This window comes from Vombatus ursinus, unplaced genomic scaffold, assembly GCF_900497805.2.
Source record: "Vombatus ursinus unplaced genomic scaffold, bare-nosed wombat genome assembly UNPS02014816.1, whole genome shotgun sequence".
Lineage (NCBI taxonomy): Eukaryota > Metazoa > Chordata > Mammalia > Diprotodontia > Vombatidae > Vombatus > Vombatus ursinus.
In genome coordinates, this window is record NW_020954594.1 from 25,551,772 (window position 1) to 25,565,660 (window position 13,889).

The following is a 13,889-nucleotide window of genomic DNA, read 5'->3' on the forward strand; positions in this document are numbered from 1 at the left end:
AAAACATTTTCAACCAGACGCAACCTTCCTGGCCACTGAAACGGGGAGAACTGAAACATTGTTTACTATCTTACCAAGGGTTAATCAATCAACATATAAACATTTACTAAGTGCTTACTGTGTACCAGGCACTGTGCTAAGAGCTAGCGATACAAAATGAGGCAAAAGGCAGTCCCTGCCCTCAAGGAGCTCACAAATCTAATGGGGGAGACAACATGCAAACAAATATATAAAATGCAAGCTACATGCAAGATAAATAGGAAATAATTAAAAGAGAGAAGGCACTGGTATTAAGAGGGGAAGGCTCCCTGCAGAAGTAGGATTTTAGATGGGACTTAAAGTGAAGCCAGGAAAGTCAGTAGTCAGAGACTAGAGAGAGCATTCCAAGCATTGGGGATAGCGAGAGAAAATGCCCAGAGCTAAGAGATGGAGTGTCTTATTTGTGGAACAGCCAGGATGTCAGTGTCACTGGATCAAAGAGTGTTGGGGAGTAAGGTGTAAGAAGATTGGAAAGGTAGGAGGGGGGTTGGGTACAAAGGACAATGAAAGCCAAACAGAGCAGCATTTTTTTTTTTTTGAGCTTGAAGGCAATAAAAACCCAATGGAGTTCAAGGGGAACAGGAAGAAAAGTCTATTTGCCTTGTGTTAATTCAGGTCAGGTGGCACTAAAGGAAACCTAGTTAAATCTCAGCAGAGTGAAGGCTAATAAGTGTCACTCACCTGTCTGCCACATACAACATAAGCTTTTTCTCAAGGATGTATGAGGCTAGCCTGATACTCCCCTGTGCACTCTTCCCCCAGGGTTTCCCTTGTCCTGCTATACTCATTCCAATGGTCCCTCCCAGCTCTCCACTTCATTTGTGGATCTATTAGGTGTGACAGAGAGTAAAACAAGGAGATAAGCCACATGTGAATATGCATGTCATTACCTGAGAGTCAGAGCTGGTATTCTGCCATCTTTCCAACCTACCAAAAATACACAGGTCTGATGTATATGCAATTAAAAAAAAAGTTTCCTGTCTGTTTTTGTGTTAGTTTCCAGTTTTATTTTGCTTATGTATTCTTCACTTGTTTGGGTATGTTAGCGGTGTCTGTCTTTAATCATAAAAACTACCTTAATGCAGATAATGTTTGTATGGTTCTCTTTGTACAACATCTTGGACAGCCATATGCAATTTAGGGCCTTAATAAATTATTTGGTTTTGGCTAATGACAAGGTCAAAGCTATTTAGTCTTTTTTTTTTTTTTTTAAGGCAATTGGAGTTAAGTGACTTGCCCAGGGTCACACAGCTAGTAAGTGTCAAATGTTTGATCTGAGGCCAGATTTGAACTCAGGTCCCCCTGACTTCAGGGCCAGTGCTCTATCCACTGCGCCACCTAGTTGCCCCTATTTAGTCTTTAGGCAGAGTTTTATTTCATTTAAGTTTGGGGGCAATAGAGTTGGGCCACTTCTCATCTAGTTTCCTCTTGGTGATAAAAGGTTTCACTGTGCTGATAAAAGACATTGTAGGATTCAATACAGAATCAGATCTGTTTTCTTTGGCATTTCTGCCCATCATCAATAGAGACTTGTGCTCTGGTTTGTAACTTTGGGGTAGGAGGCTGTGGATGTAATCTACTCTAGGGATAAGGAAGGTCCTTTTCCTTTTGCAGGTAGGAAAGAATGATGCACAACTGGAAAGAATCTCAGAAACCAGAGAAATATGGGAGACAGCTAACTTTAAGATGACAAACTGACTATTGACCTTTCCTCAAGCCTTGCCTTCCTTCAAAGTGAGATCAGGATGGTCACAGAGAAAGGTCAACTTATTATTTCCCCCAAACACAGATCAATTCTGCTCTCAATATATATTTTATATTAATAAATAATAAATAAAATAATAAAAATAAATATTTTGTATTTATATTTTATTTATATTTTTATTATTATACATATATATGGTACTGTGTTAAACACTGACGATAAGAAAATCAAATCAAATGGTTCCTGCCCTGAAAGTGTTTACATTCAGGGGTGGGGGTGGGATATAACAGATATACAATACAAAGCATATATAAAGCAATTTTAAGGGTGGGAGGGCGCTAATGGGAGAGGGGAGAGGTAGAGATCAAGAAAGACCTTTATGCAGCAGGTCCTGTGCTTTGAAGGATGTTAGAGAGTCTAAGAGCTAGAAATGAGGGTGTACATTCACAAAAATGGGGAGCCGCTTGTATTAAGGCATGGAGGCAGAAGATGGAATGCCATGGAAGGCAAAAAGGCCAAGTCTGAGTAAAATGGAGATTGTATGGAATAATAAGAAAAGGGAACTGAAAGGTAGGTGAGAACCAGATTTTGAAGGGCTTGAAATGCCATCATGAAAGGATGATGCATGTGTGTACATAGCATTTAAACAACCTTTTAAGAATAAAAGATTATATAAATGCTAAATACTATTTCAGAAGCACATTACTAAGCTAGATCTAATATTTTCTAACTGTTTTTGACCAGTTTTCAGATGTCATAACTTCTCAGAATAAAAATGTGGAAAATGTACATTTTGGCTCACTCCCCAAAAACTCAGCATAAGCAGGCTATGCTCACAATCTGTATTCTTTACCTAAAACCACCACTTAGTTTTGCCTTGCAGCTCCTATGGCAAGATTGCTGCCCACTGATAAACCAAGTTCCAACAAGAGTAAGTGCTATGCTTTCCAGACTTCTGGAAAAAATTATTCATTTGGTTCTGAAATGTTTTAGCAGTTATTAGTCACGGGAAGAAACCGAATGTGCAAGGCACTATGCTAAGCACTGAAAACTAATGCTTTGTATGTAATTATATTTACTTATGTATGGATTGTATCCCTCCCAGAGGCCCCTCCCCATCCCTAGCACCTTAAAGACAAGGAATGTTTATTTATGTCTTTGAAACATATACGTGCAAACATCTGTATAATCATTATACATCTCTATCTATTTATATATGTACATCTATCTCTATATGTGTGTTTTGGATGTACAGTATATATCTACTGGGGGAAACACTGTCTGTCCCCCCATTTTTTGCTTATTTTGTTCCCATTAATAAGGGACGGAGGGGGAGAAGGGAATAAGCATTTATATGATGCCTACTAAGTTCCAGGCAATGTGCTAAATATTTTACACATATTTTCTCATTTGATCCTCACAAACAACTTTGTGAGGTAGGTGCTATTATTATCTATTTTATAGGTGAGGAAACTGAGGCAAAGTGAATTGCCCAGAGTCACATAACTAGTAAGTGTGTGAGGTTGGATTTGAACTCAGGTCTTCCTAACTCTAGGTCTAGTGCTCTATCCACTGGGCCACCTAGCTGCCTAATAGATTTATGTGATTTATTAATAGATTTATGAGAGGCAGCTCAGTGTAAGTGGGAAAAGAGCTAGTGTCCAGGTCAGGAGGTCTTAGATTCCAATACCACCTCTCAGTACCCCCAGGCAATTCCCTAGGACTTTATCTGCTTTGGTAGAGAGTTCCTCTTTGGGAGTACCTTACATTAATGAAATTACAAAAACAAAGTCCCTAGATTTACAGTTTCCAGTCCCATGACTGGTTTTTACCAAGATCCTGCTTGTCTTTAAGAAAGGCCAGAAATCTTCATGTGTTCTTCTTTCCCACTGCTTCTACTACTGTAATTTCACTCTAGTAGCTTAATTCAAAGGCATCTAGGTGGACCAATGGGCTCAGAATCAGTAAGACTCATCTTCCTGATTTCAAATCTGGCCTCAGACACTTACTAGCTGTGTGACTCTAGGCAAGTCACTTAACCCTGTTTGCCTCAGTTCCTCACCTGTAAAGTTTGCTAGAGAAAGAAATGGCAAGCCACACCCATATCTTTGCCAAGAAAACACTAAAATAGGGGCATGAAGAGTTGAACATGACTGAAATGACTAAACAACCACAACAGAGAGGCTTAATTCTTAAGCAAGGGTAGATGTGAATATGTGTGAGCTCCTCCACCTTGCAATCTTGTAAGGACAAGAACAGTATAGTATTTTCCCATTATCAAATTGTGGCTCTTTTTTATTTTTTATTTCATTTTCCAAAACTAAAAATACAACATAATTACAGCATCCTATCTCCTGCATGAAACAAACCTTCTTTGAACTCAGGGAATGGGGAGATAGATGCCGTCTCTCTCCCTCTTGAGAAATGCTAGCCCTTCATCTTCAGGACTTCCACAGCCTCTGCTGGCATGAGGCAGAAGACATTTCTAGCAATACTGTAGTCATTTACAGGAATTAGTGTGGGAATACACAGAGGGCACACACAGCTTCCAGCACAAACATGAGATTTTGATACTAAGAATACCCCTCAAGTACCCATTTGTTGCCTGGAGTCATTGAGAGCCATTAAGTCTTTTCATGCTGTGGACAGTGCTTTCAGAATAACTCAGACTGTGCCCGGCACTCTTGTCCAAAACAAATTTTCCCCATAGGCTGCACTTCCAATAATTTTCTACTCAGTTCGCTTTAGAAAAAAAAGAATCTCATAAACAAACTGATATCTCAGCTGTTCTTCTCAGTGTCTAATCGTATTCGGAAGACAAGCCTTTTCAATAGCTACAAATTCAGAGAAATTTAAGGCTGTCTCCAACTTTTAAAATAATCTTAACATCTCTTCTCCCATCCCCAAAGTGAGTGATCTCTTAGCGTCTTCCAGATAGTATCAGACATCACTTCTCTGGCTTCTTCCAGTACCATAGGTCACTTCAGCACATTAGACCTCTTTGGTCAACCATCCCAACAGAAATGTGCCAGTTTTTGTGTCCTCCAGTATTGTCTCCTTCCTTCCTTTGCAATCGGGGTTAAGTGACTTGCCCAGGGTCACACAACTACTAAGTGTCTAGCATCTGAGGCTGAATTTGAATTCAGCTCCTCTTGACTCTAAGGCTGATGCCACCTAGTTTCTTTCTTTCTTTTTTTCCTTCCTCCCTTTTTCCTTTTCTAAAAAACATCTTCCTATCACTTTATTGTTCTCTAAGGCCTTCTTTCACTGACATCTGCTGCTCTTCTCTTTCTCTCAGAAAACTTCTCTTCCCACCCTTAACCAACATCGTTCCCATCTCTGTTGCCAAACTGTTAGGTTTGGAGTCATAGTAAAGAGTCTGGAGACAAATTACAACCACAACAGCTGTGTTTACTAAGAGCTACAAATGAACTCATCCCAGCGCTATTAGAATTGCACGAGCAGGCAGCCATTTGGAACCTGCCAGTATCGCTCCACCCTCAGGATGTACGCTGGCTGGCTGGGCCTTACTCTCTTCCAAGCAAGTGATTGGCTTTATGAACACATTCCCTTTTTCTGCTGAACCCCAGAGACCTCTTTGGTCCCTCAGTGTTTACACCAGAAGAACAACTTGCCCTCAACACTTAGGTATTCTTCCTTCTCACAGTTATAGTGGTTGCAGCTTGGTTTTTGTATGGTCAGACTGGGACAGTGTTGTATGAGTAGGGTAGATGTTATTTAAATGGCAACAGGAAAACTCTTCCCCCTAAAAAAATAATACCCCTACTGAACTATCTCATATGATTAAACCTCAATATTAGAGAGCTATTCTTGGGTTAATAAATCTGCTCTCATAAAATGCAAAGACCCATGAGAGAGATAATGCATTAAGAAAGTGATGGGTCATTCTCATCTTAGGGTGAATTAGTAGCATTAGATCAGTTTTCTTCCAAAAGCAAACCAAGAGTCTTATTCAGAGAATGGTCCTCTGCTTATCGACTTAGTGAACTAATCCTTCTCCAAAGTCCCCCATATAGGAGCAATTTTACTAACACTTATTAGCTCAGGCTCATCCAAAGCTTTGGGACCAATCAGTAATCACCATGGCGAGGTGCCATTGCCATTGCTTGAATTTGTAGGCTCAGCAGCTTAGTATTAAGTCAACCTCACTACCAGTTCCATTCAAACCATATATTAAAGTTTTTGTAAATGGCAATTTGCCTAGGTTCTTAAGAACAACTTGCCTCTTTGTACCACTTTTTCTTCCTGCCGTGCACTTGAATCACTGCTTTATTTTGCTGCTAGTACTCAATATTCTCCAAGACCGGTATATTGTTTAGGTCCCCACTAGTCTTTCCAGGAAGTAATGTCTTGCCTTTAAGCTCTAAAGTAATATCTTCCACGTTGTGACTTTCCCCATCATGGTTTCAATGTATTTTGGGTAGGTGTAAGAAATTAAATGAGAATTTTGGAGGAATTTTGTAGAAGCAGCAGATGACATGGAAAGGGCAGCAGACGACACAGAAAAAGTTTAGAAACTCAGAAATGCATAAGATGTATGTATAGTATTGTATAATATCAACATATTTTATCTTTTAATACCATAATTAAGACTTCTTCTCTGGTATAAAGGGAGGGTCAAAAATTTTACATGGATTTTCCAGATTGTGGGGGTGCTGCGTGCATTCTTACCCCTCGAGATGTGGAAAGGGATAACTACATTTCCCATGCCTAGGTTCCTACTGCTTGCTATCAAGCTTTTTTGATACCATGTTCCACCCATCTATTGTATCTGCTGGACCCAACATGGTCTGTTCATCTGCTTGAACTTCTTTCTATTGCTTGTGGCTGAGGCCTGCAGCTATGTTTACTCAGTCCATTAGCTATCTTCAGTCTGGCCCACCCTGCCATCACCTGAGCTCTAAAGGTGAGAAAAGGAGAGAAAAGGAGAGCATAATGTTGAAGAAGAAAGCATGTCTGGGTAGGGTACCAAAGTATATCTGTGAATGAGAGGAAATGCAACAGGTATACAGATGATAAGAGGGTATGGTAGACGAGAGAAAGGGAGCAAAGAAAACATTGTATACTTTACAATTTTGCTTAGGGCTGGCATTGTTTTATTGTTTTCCAGGTTTTTTTTTTTAAATCTAATTTAATTTTCAATGAACAAAAACCTATTTTCTCTTGCTCCTACCTCTCTTCCTTCATTGGAAAAGAGACAAAACCCTTGCAGTAAACATTCACAGTCAAGCAAAATAAAATTCCCACGTTGGCCATGTCCAAAATGAGTCCCTGACTCCATTTTGCCTTACAAATCCTTCACCTCTTTCTCAGGAGGTGGAAATGGACATGAGTCCATTAGTCCTCTTCAGTCAGGATTGGTTATTGGGTCAAACAGAGTTAAAACTTTCAAAACTGTTTGTCTTTACAATGTTGCTGTTATTGTGTAAATTATTCTCCTGGTTCTGCTCACTTCACTCTGTCCCAGTTCACACAAGTCTTCTCAGATTTCTCTGGAACTTTCTCTTTCATCATTCCACATAATATTCTATTATATCAGGGGTTTTAAACTTGGGGTTTGTGAAGTTTTTTTTTAATATTCTGATAACTGTATTTCAACATAACTGGTATCTTTTGTAAATCTATGTATTTTTATTTTATTCATTTAAAGAACATTATTCTAAGGAATCCATAGTCTCCACCAGAATGCTAAAGGGATCCATAACCATAAATGAATGAATGAATAAGAATCTTTGCATTACATTCAAATGACATAATTTGTTCATCCATTTCCTAGTTGATGGTCACTCCTTTAGTTTCAAGTTCTTTGTGACTACTAGAACTACTATAAATATTTTTGTATATATTGGTGCTTTTTTGCTCTTGTATATTTTGTTCAATATATTTTATATTTATGTAGGAATCTGTGAAGAGAAGAAAGGACAGGGGTAATATCCAGTCTCTGAGTCCACATCACTTTAAAAGGTGGACATCAGCAAAAATTAATCCAGAGATCAAGTTTACTCCAGGACAGGTAAGCAGCTGTCTTAGATGGCTTGGTGGATTCATGTGCTTAGGGGAAGGGGTCTGGAGTCTCTGAATCTATAACTAGAGTTGATGTTATATGGGGCTGAAGTAGTGGTATGATTTGAGGGTCACCAAATGGTCTCTCTGACCCAAAATGTCTGCTCTACCTGTGTGGTGCATCATGCTTGAGGATTTCAGCAGTAAAGATGGTGCTTATATTTCTTTTTTTTCTTTTAACATTTCTATGAATCCCCTACCAAAAATGCAATATCCCTGGGAAAACATGTTATAAAATCTCACTCTGAGCACAAATTCAATTGATTAGATTACTAGCCATTACCTTAAGAAAGTAGAGAATGGACAGACTCCTGAAGGAAAGAATATGGGATAGGCAAATTAGGGATAGGACTGAAAAGGCAAGAATATATTATGCTGCCAAGGAGAACAGGTTGATGTGGGGGTGGGCCCTAGATACTTGAAGAAGAGGTGAAAATAGGCACTAAGGGGAATCAAAAGCTATAGAGGGAAAAAGGAGATAAAATTTAGAAAAAGCTTAAACTGTCATTTTGTTTGGGGTCAGCCTTGTCTACCATCAGCAGGACAAAAATGTGGATTTTTAGCTTTTCAGACTAGGCTGTACTTGCCAGATTTCTCTATCATGCTCAAGCAACTTCATTTTGGAAGATCACTTCAGGCCAGTAACTCATATCTCAGAAGTACCTTCTGCCCCCTTGTTCCTCACGTGCTCCTCCTCCTTCCAGCTCCTAAGGCACCCAGGCTACCAATGTCTTCATTTGCCATGAGGCTGGACTCCTCAAGATTTCTCCATTGTGCCCCATTCCTGGCTACCTTCTCCTTGCCCTCCTCCTTCAGTTTTTTTTTTAAATGTGTTGTCTTCCTCCAGCAGAGTGTCAGCTCCTTGAGGACAAGGATTGTCTTTCTTTTTGTTTGTATTTGTATTTCCAGTGCTTGTCAAAGTGTTAAGTGTTTAATAAATGCTTGCTGACTCATTGACTGCCCAACCAAAGATCATCTATCCATGAAAGTTCTACCTGCTAACTTCTTTGATGAAACTTCAACAAGTGTGGGTCAAGACATTTGAGATCTTCCCCAAACTGATTTGTGGACAAACAGAGAACTGAATCTACAAGAGAGTAGCCACAAACCAAACATGAAAATGTCATTTAGTCCTCCAAAAACTGCAGAATGCTTTCCTTACTCAGATTTGGTGAGTTGGCTAGTAACTAGATTATAAAAACTGATGTAACTTCCACATGTTTCTGACTGTGCTTCCCTGTCTTTCTAGCAAACTAGGTTAGGAATCCTGCTGAAATCATGCAATGTTATTCCAGAGGACTTTGCTCCTATTCCCTTCAGGAGTCATGAACAAAAGCCCTACACTAAATTTAACCTACACTTAAGCTAAAGAGTACCTCTGACCACTAGATTTTAGGGTGATGACTTTATGCAACTCTGCCTCATTCAAATACAACTCACACGCAAGTCAAACCATCACCCCATGATGTCATTGATCCCCTTCAAAAATGAAGAATGAACAACAACTTTATTGCAGGAGTATGAATTCTTACTTGGAGGAGAGGAGGTTGGAACATTATTATTCTGAAAAGCAAATCAGCCAACTGCAAACCCTAAATGCAGGTTTAAAACTGTGCACGTCTCATCCTTTCCAAAAGAAACAGGTAAATCACAAGCTGGGAACAGTTACAGAGATGCTGGGCCACATACTTGCTGTTGCAATCAATGGGAACTCCTTGTATAAATTTCAAGGGTGACAAGGATTAGCCTCTGATGGTAGGATCTAAAGTTGAATGTTGATTTCTAGAAATTAGAACCTTAATTACATATCAGCGGGGCACTAATGAAGTCACATGCTTATTATAAGCATTTTTCAATGGGGACTCTAAGAAACTGAGGCTCTCTTCTACTTAACCTCTCTCACACCTCTTTTGTCTTCACTACAGGCAAGGGCCTGATGGTGTATCAAAATCTCTAAACAAAGAGCCATGGGTTGGCAGGCATGAAACAAGATGTTTTTTTTTTTTCCAATCATTTTGCACAAGTCTTTTCTGCAGGTTTCTGCTCTTAAGTATCCATGGGGAGCTGCTTTGGAAGCATGAAAGGAGATAACATTAGGTCTCCTTGAGCAGACAAACTGTTCCTGGGACAAGTTAAGCTGAAGAATAATAGAATCTTAGAGTTGGAATAAAATAGACTTATCTAGAAGTTCATCTTCCTAATCTGGAACATTAGAAAGAACTAAGAAGGCAAAAGGACCAAAATAGAAGTCAAAAAGTCAATACCCTGAAACTTTAGGACTTTACTCACGGAAGGTTTCCCTTAGGCCTTCACACCAAGCCCATTTATTCTTACTTTCACATAATTACCATATTCTTAGTTATTCATTTTCTTAGTTCAAAGAAAACTAGAAACAGCAAACCAGAAAAGGGAGAGGGAAGCTCTACCACAGGAACATTTCTCACTTTTTAGTATGAGAGAAGACGGAAAAACTATAAAAAACAAAATCAGATATAAGAAAAAAAAGGCATTTCAGTCTGATATCACACATTGGAAGGGCAAATAGTTGTAATACCTCAAAGGACCATGGGGGTGTCAGTTTGTTCAAAATGATGGATGAGTCTTCAAAAAAAGGTGAAACTATATTTATATGCTCTGCTTAAGAAGGCAGGGGAAGTGTGTGATACATTGGGAGGCACCGTAAAGGGGGGAATCTTTAGACAAGGAATTAAGACTACCTGAGGGCTAGACCCAGATTTGTCACTAACTAGCTGGATGGCCTTGGACAACCATTTCCCTGGGCCTATGTTACCACATTCGTAAAGTTAGATTAGCTCTCAGGTCCTTTTCAGTGATATCACTCTTCTCTAATTGATTTCAGAAATATTTCCACCAAAATGTGATCAAGAGCACAAACTATTTGTAATACATGGTAGGATGATAACGTTTTGAAACTTAGAGGTAATTTTCCATTATATGGAAACTTCACTCATGTGGAAAACTACATTCCCAACCCCCACCCTTTCCAGATAAATGGAGTGATATTGCACTTGAAATTCTACTCTCTTTGAGAGAGCTCTTTTCACAGTTATACCCTTTGGAAGCTTCAAGCCTAGTGAGTACATTGTACTGTCAGGATACCTGGTGCTAGATATAGACACCTAAGGGAGTCTTAGTGAGTTATACTGGTGGGTATAGGTAGGAGTAAACTCATTTAATGGATTCCTTGGTTCCCAGAAGGCATATACCTCTCACTAGTCTGGACAGCTCTTCTCCTGAAGTTCATGACCACAAATCCTAAGAATCTCAGATCAAAATCCTACCATTTTGGGTTTATCTGGTCCAATTCCCTACCTTCAGGCAACTAACTATTTAAACAATTTGGGGGGAGATGGCTGACATTTGTTTTCCTAAAGTTCTTTTTTGGGGAGATAAATGTGGGAAGGGTAGAGTAGAAAGGTGGAGGAAGTGAGAAGACTCCACAACCTTCCTGGGTAGCTCATTCTAATGTTAATGGCAACAACACAAATTTGTGGCCTGAGTAACACTCATTTTAAAAGCAACATCTGTTCCTTGTACTTGGTTCCCTGGATGCTTTCAGATGGGAACATTTTGGAAAAAGAAACTAAACTCCTACACATTGTGTTGTGCTCAAAATTTCAAGAATATGTCCTATATTTATGCTAAATTTCAAAACGTGCCACATCTGTTTGGGCCTTTCCCAGCACACAAAACTAGAATGATGTAATAAACTCAGAATCACATACCAAACTTCTGGTGTTGAAGCAAATCAAACTGACTTAGACATTGTATTAGTCTGCCTTTTCTCATGCTTGAGGAATAAACACGGCTTGTAAAAACGCAGAAAATTTTAACACCTTCAGACTGCTCTCAAACATTTATGCCAAGGAAATAATACCTTAGGGATCTTGGTTGGCACTTATGGTATTTCCTTTTATCTATCTCTTTTTAAAAAAAAAATGACCCTAAAAGATTTTAGACCTAAGTGTTCCATCTGTGAAACTGAGAAGGTTGTCTGTCAAAGTCACCTGGCAGAAAGTAGGACTCAACTCTAGAGACAGGAGCAATACAATTAAGTTAGTGTAAGCAGGCTTTTCCCCATTGCTAACTGAGAGTAGACAGAGAAGTAGGAGGAGAGTAGACAGAGAAGGTTAACACACAACTCTCTCATTTTACCTTTTGAGCTTAAGTCTCCCACAAAAATAGCCTCCTCCTGCCCATGATCTCATTTCACAACCCAGCTGAGAATGGGAACAAGAAACATTTCCTTTCTTATCAGAGTCCCAGCTTAAAAAAAAAAAGCCTTAGTAACAGCGCAGATTTAGTGTCGGTGGATAAAGAAGTATAACTTCATGGAAACCTTATAAAATAACCCTTTGCAATCCAAATAGTTCCCCCCATCCCCACCTTGGTGCTCACTTGACAGAGAAGGGTGAGATGGCAGCCTTGCAAACAGAAAGGAAGTATTTTTCTTTAAAGCAAAGTTGTGTCCTGGACCTCTCCTGCCCCTCTCCAACTTTGGAAAATCTAATTAAGCTTGTGCAAACCCTTTCAGAGAAAATTTTTTTTTTAATAAAATAAAATATATAGGATTATACAGGAATCCAATTATATTGAAATAAAGATGCAATTTTCTCCCCAACCAAAGTCAAGGACTCCTTGAAATCTATTCATGGGCCCCAGGTTAAATATAAAGGCATCTTTTTGCTACATGTGTTCAAAATGATGAAGAGTCCTAGGTATTAAAAAACTGGGAAAATATGGGTTGTTAATGACAAAGACAGCTACTCTGGGTTAAATTAGCTTCCCTTCCATATCTTGATTTAACTCAGGCACTCCCCTGTTCATTACACTTTAATATTTCAGAGAGACATTAATATTAAGATAGAAGAGAATGTGTTCTTTTTCTATGCATTACTCTAAAAAGAAAAAAAATACAAACCATTAACATGAAATCCTCTTTAGTTCTAAACGCATTTGTACCATTTCAGCGAAAACATTTCCTAGTTCAAGGAATCTTACTGATCATTTTGGGAATATACTATACAGAGTATACGTATATACCAAGGAAGTGGCACAATGGATGGAGACAGGGCCTTGCAGTCGGGAAGATTCAACTTCCTGAGTTCAAATTTGGCCCCAGATACTTAGTAGTTCTATGACCCTGGGCAAATCACTTCACCCTGTTTGCCTCAGTTTCTTCATCTGTAAAAGGAGCTAGAGAAAGAAATGGCAAACCACTCTAGGATCTTTGCCAAGAAAACCCCAAATAGGGTCATAAAGAGTTAGACAAGACTGAAAAACAACTCGACGACAACAACAACAAAATACATATGCAGACAGGCATTTTTTAACCCAGGAACCAATGGTGTCCTATAAAATGTTTCACTATGACTTACACCTACTTGTGTGTATTGAGGAGGGGTTTCTTACACAAAATGCTTTTTGGCTGGCTATCAGTCTATCACATTGAATCTGGTGTTTCTCCTGCTTTTACCATTAATATAGTTTAGTGCTTCAGGATTAGATGCTATTCCAGGAGAGGAGAAAGAAACAATGTTTGGGTTCTTAGCAAAATATATGCAGTCACAAATTCTGCTGTGATTGAAGGTCCCAATTTGAAATTTATCCATCATGGACCTATGTAAACTGAGGGGCATTTAGTTGTGGCAAGCTTTTCTATTCACTATTTAGTTGGTGAAGACTGAACTAAAGGACAAGGAGGTCAGCTCTTTACCCAATCTAAGGAAGTTTCAGGCCTTTAGAATATAAGCCCAGAGAGGGCAGAAACAAAAACTTCTTGGAAAAAGCATAATTCCTAAGTCAGGTAATTACAAATAGTACTAGATGTCCAACAGCTTAAAATTCTACTTTTTTTTTTTTTTAAAGACTTGGTCTCCCTATTTCTCCCAAGTTAGAAATGCAGGGACTATTCATGGGCACCATCCTGCCATTGATCAGCATGGGAGCTTTGACCTGCACCACTTTACCCCTCCTCCTCAGACAACCTGTTGGCCCTCCACTCACTCCAGAGGACTCAAGACAGAAATGCTGAATGCAG

At 39.1% G+C, this 13,889-nt stretch overlaps 1 protein-coding gene across 7 annotated transcripts in view; it reads right to left on the bottom strand.

Annotated features, from left to right (window-relative positions):
• MGAT5 (alpha-1,6-mannosylglycoprotein 6-beta-N-acetylglucosaminyltransferase) overlaps positions 1-13,889 on the bottom strand; it is a 371,902-nt gene that overhangs the window by 81,565 nt on the left and 276,448 nt on the right. The gene's annotated exons all lie outside the window — the stretch shown is intronic.